General features: G+C 40.6%; 1 long non-coding RNA gene across 1 annotated transcript in view; it reads right to left on the bottom strand.

Annotated features, from left to right (window-relative positions):
• Positions 1–760: 760 nt before the first annotated feature.
• The window catches only part of LOC115070496, a 28,118-nt gene continuing 18,992 nt past the window's right edge, over positions 761–9,886 (bottom strand). The window contains exons 2-3 of the long non-coding RNA XR_003849649.1: positions 7,187–7,275; positions 761–989 (exon numbers count right to left, since the gene is read on the bottom strand). This is a non-coding gene — a long non-coding RNA (uncharacterized LOC115070496). The remainder of the gene's footprint in view (positions 990–7,186; positions 7,276–9,886) is intronic.

Below are 9,886 nucleotides of genomic sequence, written 5' to 3' on the forward strand. Positions count from 1 at the left end.
ATAATTCGTTTCTGTACCTAGGGGATGGCAAAGGCAGTCCCTCCTACCACAGTGCCCTGTACAATACTGAATCCATCAAAGAGGCAACCCTGGTTGGGCCCAGTCCACATTATGGAAGGCAGAGTTCATCATGCCTTCTGGGATGGTTAAAGTCAGGTAGGTTTACCCATAGACTCAAACACTTTGGCAACCATATTTCCTGCAGTTGGTCCCATTCACTTCTTCCACTCTGGTCTGAGCATTGATCTCCATTGGAATGTTTTTCTTTCTGCACAGTCACTTACAAATTCTTCAAAGGGCAAGACCAAAATCTTGTTTCCTTCAAAGGGTTTCATAAAGTCTCTCAGCTATGATAATTTATTTATACTCTAGAAGCCCTCTGTTGTTCTGTCATAATTTATCACGACAGAGGAACTTTGAAGTTACAAAGCACCAAGATCAAAACCTCTTTTTGCCACTTACTGAACATCTAAACTACAGAAAATCATAGTTCTTAAAAGCTTCTTTATTTGTAGAAGGGAGAGAATATCTATCTCACATGGCTAGTATATAAATTAAGTTTCTACAGATAGGGAAGTGTCAAAAATATGGTTAGTCCCAGCATTTGGGAAGCAGAGGTGTTGCAGCCAGGGTCCCTTTGACCTCCTCCCAGCGGGGGCAGGGGATAAGTAAGTGTGAAGTCAAGGACTCACTAGGCAATGTGCAAGCGAGCTCATTTATTGTGAACACAGACGTCTCCTTTATACCCCCTTCCCTCCTCCCATTGGTCCCTTATGTTCCGTTGGCATCCTTCTATTGGAGCTGTGGATGTGTTGTTGGTTTCTAGCTGCCAGGGCAGATTTCCGGGCAGTGCCTTCCTGCTCATCAATAGGAAGTAGGGTGTGCCTGCACTGTTGGTCTCATGCCTAGCCTCCTACACAGAGGCAGGCAGATCTCTGTGAGTTTGAGGCCATAGTGACTTCCAGGACAGCTGGGGCTACAGGGAGACCCTGTCTCAAAACAAAACAAAATAAAGCAACAACAATAATAAAAATCAAGCAAATCTAAAAGTTGACTATTATTGTCACATATGCGTTTAATCCCTACTCCATACCAAAATTATAAGGCAATCACATTAATTATCCCTGGTCTTGTGAAGTATCCTCTGTGTTTGGCATCGTTTATTAGCAATGAACATTAATTTTCACTCCCTTCTATGTTTTTTCCTACATGGAAAGGACTGGAAGTTTTAGAAGCACATATCTGGATTCAGTTTGAATCCCACCAATAAGACACATTCAAAAGTCTTAGAAGAGGGAAGGAAGGTTGGGGCATTCTTTCAGGACAGAAGGTTTAGGCAAGTGTGAAATCTGGCAGGTCTGACCAGACTTTGTGCTCAGCCTTGAGGATTGGGGCAATTCCATTTACAAAGCTCTCTGTTTTCTGACGTTTGACCAGCAGCATTAGTAGCAGGCCAGTGGTGGTCTCTGACTTATTCCTCTCTGTCAAATAATGATTGGGGGGAGATCAAATTTCTTGTAGGAGACTTCTTGGTTCCTGTTTACCTGTACTGAGCAATGATAACACAAATGAGGAAACTGAGGCTCCCCTGGGTTGTGGGGCCACCACTGCTCCTTGACTGCACATGTTTCTCAGTTATGTTTTTTAGACATGGCTGTGCTTTCTCAAATAAAATGATTTCATAGATGCTAGAGACACATGTGAAGTTTAAGAATAAAACATAATTCTTGTGAAGTACTTGCTACTTTGGCTATATAGGATTTCTTTATGTTGTAAGTAAAAGAAATTCAATTTAAACATTTAAACAGATGAACTTATTACAGCACACACAGATATATACATATGACTGTATAGGGAGCAGAGAGCTAGGCTTAGGGATGACTGACACAGAGCTGTCTGAGATACTCATTTTATCTTTTGCCACCAAATTTTTTTGGTGTCATCTTCATTCTCTGAAACCAATTTCTTCAAGTGTTAAGGGACTTGCCTGTGAATAGCCAAAACAAAACAACAAACTGCTAGTTCTATGACTAGTAAGGAATCTGTTCTTCTGATAGCCCCAGCTACAGAAATCTGAAGAACTACTTCATTTGTCCCATTTTATGTCCCATGTCCATCCTTGATCAACAACCATGACCAAGCTTACCAAAGAATATGGTGGTTTCTTTTCAGATCATGTGTACACAGAAGACAGAATTCCCTAAAATAAGTAGAATAAGACAGACAAGGCTAAAGGGGAATCATTGTAGCCTACCCTTTCTCCCCAAAAGCAGATATCACATATAGGTAGTCTGTCCAAGATGCATCTTAGATCAAGAAAATATATATACAATGGTATTTTATTCAGGCACAAAGAGGAATGAAATTATGACATTTGTAGGAAAATGGGTGGAGCTGGAGATTATTATGTTAAGTGAAATCAGCCACTGATAGATAAAGTAGCCTTATGATGAATAGGGTTGATCAGGAGAAAGCACCAGGACACAGATAAAACTCCATCAGAATAGAGTTCATTAGCAAAGGAACACATGGGACAGATTCCCTTCCAAGCAGGGAAAATGTCTGCCCCAGGTCATGAGCTGGGGTCTTTTTAAGGTGGGAGGCTTCTGCTTCCTGCAGAAGGCAGGAAAATGTATTTTTTTCAAAGTTGGGTGGGGGGAAGTGGGAGAGCAGGACTTTTAAAACCTGTCCTTTTTACAGATCAAAGGGGAAGCCTGCTGTGTTGGCCAAACAGTGGAGAAAAGTCTGCTTCTCTTGACTTCAAAGACCAGGGTGCTTATCAACTCAGTTCCATTTTCTCAGGGGCTTGTGAGGCCCTGTTGGTGAGGGGGTGGGGCTATCTGAACCTTAACAAGCCACAATCAGAAAGGCAGACACCATGTGTCCTTTCCTTTTTACAGATCAAAGGTGAAGCCTGCTGTGTTGGCCAAACAGTGGAGAAAAGTCTGCTTCTCTTGACTTCAAAGACCAGGGTGCTTATCAACTCAGTTCCATTTTCTCAGGGGCTTGTGAGGCCCTGTTGGTGAGGGGGTGGGGCTATCTGAACCTTAACAAGCCACAATCAGAAAGGCAGACACCATGTGTCCTTTCCATGGGTAGAATCTAGGTGACAGAAAATAGAAAAGATGCCATTAAAAGAAAAGGGGTCCAAAGGGGAACTAAAGAAGGTAACAGAATATATGTGACATGAATGAAAACAGAGCAGGAAGTACTTACGGGAAGGAAGGGAACAGCCAGAGGGAAGAGGGAGGATTGGGGAGGTGGGTAAAACAAAGTCCAGTGACACAATGACATATATATGGAAGTGTCACAATAAATCCCATCCCTTTGTATGATAAATAGAATAATAGTAATAATACACCTTTTTAAAAAGCATCATAGGGAGAAAAGTGAGAATTAAAATAGGGAAGGCAAAAATGAAAAGCAGTTATTAATTTGGCAGCTGGTGTTCAGTTCTGGCAAGACCTTCTGAGGAGTCAGTTTAGGAAATGCATCTCAAACCTGCTCCTCTTGAGAAGAAAGAGGGGCACACTTACTCTTTGGTTTCTAACCATGTTAAGAGGAGCCTGGCCTCATGGCTGCTAAGTACCTTCTGTTTCCATTCTGCTCATGGGTGGCAAGTGGCTTTTGATTAGTTTCCCATTCCTTTAAAAAATCTCCTGTGCTAGAAGCAATAATTACAGGATGTCAGTAAAGTACTAACAGCTTATTTTTGCACAAAGTTGTTTGAAGCCTATCCAGTTGCTGCAATAATGTCTAGGTGGGCTAGAGGTGACGTAAAACAATCGGGTAAACTCCACTCCTTTCACTTCTATAGTTCTATGACTACCGCTGATCCCATCACTGACATTCAGGTATTTGTCTTACCTCCTTCAATAGTCATTGCAGATGTCATACACATGTCTTTCAAGGGTATCTCAAAGTTTTGCTGCTGGGTGTTTATCAGGTCTAATCTATACGATGTCATTAATTTGAAAGTTATATTTGTATATTTTTAATATAGCCAAGATCCCGGCAGATTCTCTTACTGGAGCCCTAGTGTAAAATAGTAAATATATACTGTTGTCCTCTCCATGAAAAAATGAATGCTTTGATTCTCCTTACTGATAGAAGTTGAAGAGAAACAAGCTCACATGATCAATAACATCATACCAAGAGCCAAAGAGCCTTGGTATGGAAGATACCATGTCTGAGTGGCAGATAGGACATAAGCTATCATTTGGTTAATTTGGTTAATTTCCCTCTTATAGCCATGATCCATCTAGCTTTTAGTTTTTGTAGGAGTAGCATTAGTGATTCCTTGAGAATATAATGAATGTCAATGCTCCTGCACGTGTATGTGTGTGTGTGTGTGTGTGTGTGTGTGTGTGTGTGTGTGTATATACATGTGAAAGTCAATGGTCAGTTGGGTGCCTTTCTCAGACCTTATCTTTTGGGACACTGTACTTGGGGTTCACCAATTCAATGAGCCTGACTGGACACCAAGCTTTAGGGATACACTTGTCTCTGCCTCCCCAGAGCTAGGATTACAGATGTATGCCACCACAGTCAGCTTTTCATGTGTGTGCTAGGAGCTGAACTAATGTCTTCAGGCTTGGGAAGCAAATAATTTACCAACTGAGCTGTCCCCTCAGCCTCCTCCTTTACTTTAAAAGTCTTTAATGGTGTTGTGACCCTCTGCAATCCTTCCCAGCACATATTACTACTTCGACACATTAACATCACTGAGGAGAATGACAGTTTCAAGTTTACCATGGCTCTTCCTCACAGACTGGAGAAGTTCTGTCAACTGTCAGCCATATTCCAATTGTATAATCATAAACCAGAGAAATAACTGAGGATGGATCTTACTGATCTACTGTACTCACTATTGTGAGCCATGCTTGTGCTAGGATGTTATCACTTGGCTTTTTTAATCTTCTCATTCCAAACAGAAGACAATGAAAATATTTCAGGTTTCTTGTTTCAGTATCAACACAGAGCCTTATGTCCTATATGCAATAGCTCTTGAAAAGTCTGAGGGTTTTTGTTTTTGTTTTGCCAGGGTGTATTTACTCAGATAGTCTTAAGTCTTTGTGGAGGAGATCGTGGGCGTGTTTATCATACACATACACACACACACACACACACACACACACACACACATTTGCAGTAGCATCTTATTGTCCTCTCTCAAAAAGACTCATCTCTTGTTTGATAAAAGAGCTCTGAGTCTATGAAAGGACTTACCTGGATACTGTGTAAGGCCCATTTTTGTACGCAGTGAAAACTGGTGAAGATTTTTGTTCGCACTTCCTTGACAGTTCAAATAACCTTCTGGTTCTCTCTATCACTCATGAGAACACCATGATTTGTTAGGTAGTACAACAGATTCCTCAGGTCAGGGCATACTGAGTGCTATTCTAGTTTTGTTGCTCAACACAGCAATTGTGTTCCCTTCCTTCTAACAGTTAAGTCTGGCTGCTTGACCCTGTCATTCCAGAAACCTTTCATCCCCTAACATCAATTCCACAGCAACATCTTTTCCCATCAGCTCAGCCTTGTGAGAGTTACCGCAGAGCTTCTCAAATTGACAAGTGTTCTTTAGCATTAGGTGATGTTTCCTGATAATTGTCAGCTTGACAGGATCTGGAATTACCTAGGAGATAAGCCTCCAGGCACACCACAGGGTTATTTAGATTAGACTAGCCTCTGGGCTTGTCTGTGAGAACTTGACTTCTTTAGGTTAGTAGAAGTGGAAAGATCCACCCTAAAGGCAGCCCCATTCCTTGGGCTTGGGTCTTGATGGAAGGAGGAAGCTAGAAGAGTAGCACTCACCATTTTTTGCTTCCTGGCTTTGGATACAGCCAGTACTTCTCCACCATGGTGGACTGTACACTCAAACTACGAGCCCAAATAAATCTTTTCTCCCTTAAGTTACTTTTGTCAGGGTATTTTATTGAAGCAACAGGAAAATTAACTAATATACAATACATTCCTCATTTTTAGTGAAAGAGATACCCTCAGCATCCTCCTCAGGTACACGTCTGATGGTCATTTTTCTGACCACAAATAATAAACTTATTGTAACATCTTTTTACCTCATTGAATCTTCAAAGCCCTTCAGTACTGGGGCAGTTCCAGCAACTCCACCTCATTTACTATTTACCATGTACAAGTTAAAAAGACACTCTTTAGCATATCAGGGTCCAGGGGTCATTGGTAGGACACCAAACTCCAAGTTGTGCAGCAGAGCTCCCATGTCAATGAACTGCATCCCATTAGCTTTGCACATCCTTCTCCTGCCACCATCTCTGATTCAAAAGGCTCAGGATTTTCATACATATGTACCATCTAGATTTCTGAAATGCAACATTGCCTCATAATGCAATATCTTTGGCCCAACATCGTTTTCTTCCAGAACAAGATTGTCTTCTTTAGGAGCAGTGCTGAGATCTTATCATGGTTATCAGTTAAGAGAACAGAAGAGGGAAAATCTAATTTTGAACAAGATAGGCCGGACTTTGAGAGAAACTGACCTCAGTTGTAACCTGTCAAGTATCTCCAGAAAAATAGAGTTGTAGGAGGTGTTAGGGTTCCAAATAGCAGCAGCTCCCCTCCTCCCCAACAGGGACCTACAGACTTTGGAGCCTGGAAAAGGGAACTTAGCTGATAAGCACCTTGACCTTTGAGGTTAAGAAGAACAAACTCTGCTGAGAAGCAGCCTGCCTTTCCTCTGACCTCCAAAGATAAGATAAGCAGATTCTACCTGATAACCAGAGATTTTAGAAGCTGTTTTTCTCTCATCTTAAGAGGGAAAAAGTAAACACTTCCAGACCCTAATCCTACCTGCTTCCCCCTCCCTGATTTCTCCCCCAAACATTCCCCCCTTCCACACCCTAAAGCCCCCATATATAAAGTCCCAGCTCACAACCCGTGAGCTGACATCTTTCCCTTCCCCGAGGGAAACGTGTCCCATGCGAAATAAAGCTGTATCCCACTGAGAATTCCATCTGTGCCTCGGTGCCTGCCTCCTCCATCCGCTCATGCTCTCCATCTGTGTGCTCACTCCCACCCACTCTCTACCTATCAGGAGGTTGAGTTCAAGTGTAAAAGAATACACTTGAAATACAGAGAAAAGTAAATATATACACTCAAACTTATTAAAAGTTCATAAAAGAAGGTGGAAAACAGGATTAAAATGTACCCTGGAAAAACATATAGGCTGACCGTAGTTTATTCACTCCCCAAATAGCCTGGAGTTAGGATACAATTCAGACAGTCCAGGAAAAGACCCTGAGTTAACAAAGAGAAAAACTTGAATGCACTTTTTAGATTTTTAGCTAAAGGAAAAAAAAAAAAAAAATCCACCTTGGAAACTCCCCGTTGAAATTTTAGCTAGTTGCCTTCTCTCTATCACACTAGAAATGATCCCTGGGGTGGTGGTGGGGGGAGCTCACCTATAACTCCCAGTCCTGAAGCAATGTCTTATTGGGTGTCTGTGTGTAAACAGGTGAGAATCTCTGAGTAAAATTTAGCAAATTTAGACTTCTATTGCCCTTAGTGATTTGTCAGATTGAAGTGTTTTTATTTAAAATCTAGCTTAAGAAAGAAAACCATCATGTGTAGTTTAGTTAAAAAAACATTTAAGACTGAGGAATTTTATGAATTTTCCCCAAAACATTCTTTCCAACAATTTAGTTGTGCTGTTAGCAGTTTAAGAAAGGCTACTTGGGCTTATTATGTTAGGGTTGTTTATATTCTCTATGGAAAAGAATTCAGCATTGCAACCAAATCTTGAACATTTGCCTGATGAGGGAATTGAGCCCTTCAGTGTGTGATGCTGGAATAAGCTTTCCCAGATCACAAGGACTGGGGTGAAGTCAGCTTTAAGTTTGGAACAGGTGGGGAGCTAAGGCAGTAACTGGGATAAAAGTACATTTAGGAACAAAGGAAAGGCCTAAATATTAACATCCTGTACTAAGGGGGCAATCTATAGACAAAGGAGCATCTAAGGATCCAGGGGATTGGAACCGAAATATTTTTCTACTGTTAAAACACTATATAAAGGTATGCAATCACTGTAGCCAGCTGTGCAGTTGAGGAATCACAATCAGCATTTGCCCTGAGGTCTTACATAGTCTTGTGCCACACTTTATGTGTTCTCATGGTACACATACACACAACTTGTTTGTCAGCTAATCTGTAGATCTCTCAAAGGAAGGAATGGGGTATTCATTTTTTTTCCCATTTAAAAATTTAATTTAATAACCATGTGATTAGAAGAAGCATTTCTTTATACCTTTAAACTATTCAATAGCATTTTCCAGAGCAAACATACATCTCTTTCAAAAGTGGCTGTAAATTTTTAGATCCATGGTTGAATTAATGTAGTTATACAATATTGAACTGAGTATAAAACCTGTAAGACATAAAATTGAATGAGTTTTTAAGCTTTAAAAAAGATCTCCATTTCATGTTAAAATATACTGTTTCCTACAGAAAGACTCATTTTTAATGCTACTAACACTAAGATGTTTCATGGATCTCTAATCTCTATGTATCAGATTATTACTAGTCACAGTTGGTTACACTCGAATCCTTGGCATTTGAGTATGAATATAAAGTTATCAGGTAGATTTCAATGGTAATGTTTATCACCTCTACTAATTAATATGAAATAAATTTTTATGCTTCCTCCTGAAATAGAACTCATTTCTTTATTTGTTGATTTTTTGTGTGTGTATATCATACAGAACATCCCAAACAATCTTATTCATCTATATACCCACTTCCCAAATAGTACCCTCTCATAGGCTTCCAACCCCCCGCCCCAAGCCCATATACTCTGTTATTCCTGTTACTGTCAACTATGTCATCGTGCCCCCAGCCATTCCCCAGTGCTTGTTCATCTGCTGAATCTAGTCAGCCTATCTAGAGATCCTTGTTTTAGGAAGATCAGCTATTCCTTATCTAGCAACAATCAGTTGTCAATATTGCTTTAGATAAGATTGCGATCTGTTGTTCATTTTCCCAGTTCTATGCTAGGTTATTGTCTGGGAGTCTCTTGGGCCACCCTGGCCAACAACTCAAAGGAAGGCGTATCCTGTCTGGCATTGTTTCTTGGTATGTAGCCTTTAGCTATACATATGGATTCTTAAAAAAAATTAAATTGACCCCTTTAATCTTTGGTTATACTTTCCTTTTGGGTATTTAAGACTCTACAGTTGGCCCAGATAAACTCTTAAAAACCCTTTGAGGATCTGTTCCTAAGGGGTCACATGGGCTTGGGAGGAGCCCCTGGCTCCTTTCTTTTACCAGTTCCATCTATGTGAAGATAAGTCAAAGGTCCTTTTTGACCATGGCTGGCTTTGCATGGAAGCATGGAAAAAATGTTTCCTCTGTGTTGACCCTCCTCTTTGTAGACTGGACACTGGTTCAAGTCCATCTGGTGGGGTCTCCACCACCTCCTTGATCAAGAGGACAGGTGATTCACTACAGTTACAGAACATTTTGAGAGATGCTCATAGTCCTCTGGAACTTAGTCGACCTAGGACGGCAAGGAGCCAAAAGTGTCCTTTATGTCCCTATGAACAAGTACATGTCTCAAAGTATAGCTGTTAAACATCCAAGAAGGTTGGTTCTACCAGTCTGGTATTTTTAATTACCATGTGACATGTAGATAAAGCTTGGGCAAAGACCAAATGTTCTCAGATAAACCTTGACTAGACATATATTATATTCCTTGAGCTAGTTGTAGGTATAATTTTTCAGTAGATTGTTGGACCAATATGGTTCCCTCTGTTTTTTTTTTTAACATAGCTAGGCAATATTTATCTCTCATTGTCTAACCCTTCCACCATAGTTTGCTCATTTAAAGTGCCCCCATTTTTCCCATCTCTCTCTC

This window comes from Nannospalax galili, unplaced genomic scaffold (genome assembly GCF_000622305.1).
Source record: "Nannospalax galili isolate Female #2095 unplaced genomic scaffold, S.galili_v1.0 scaffold255, whole genome shotgun sequence".
NCBI classification, from domain to species: domain Eukaryota; kingdom Metazoa; phylum Chordata; class Mammalia; order Rodentia; family Spalacidae; genus Nannospalax; species Nannospalax galili.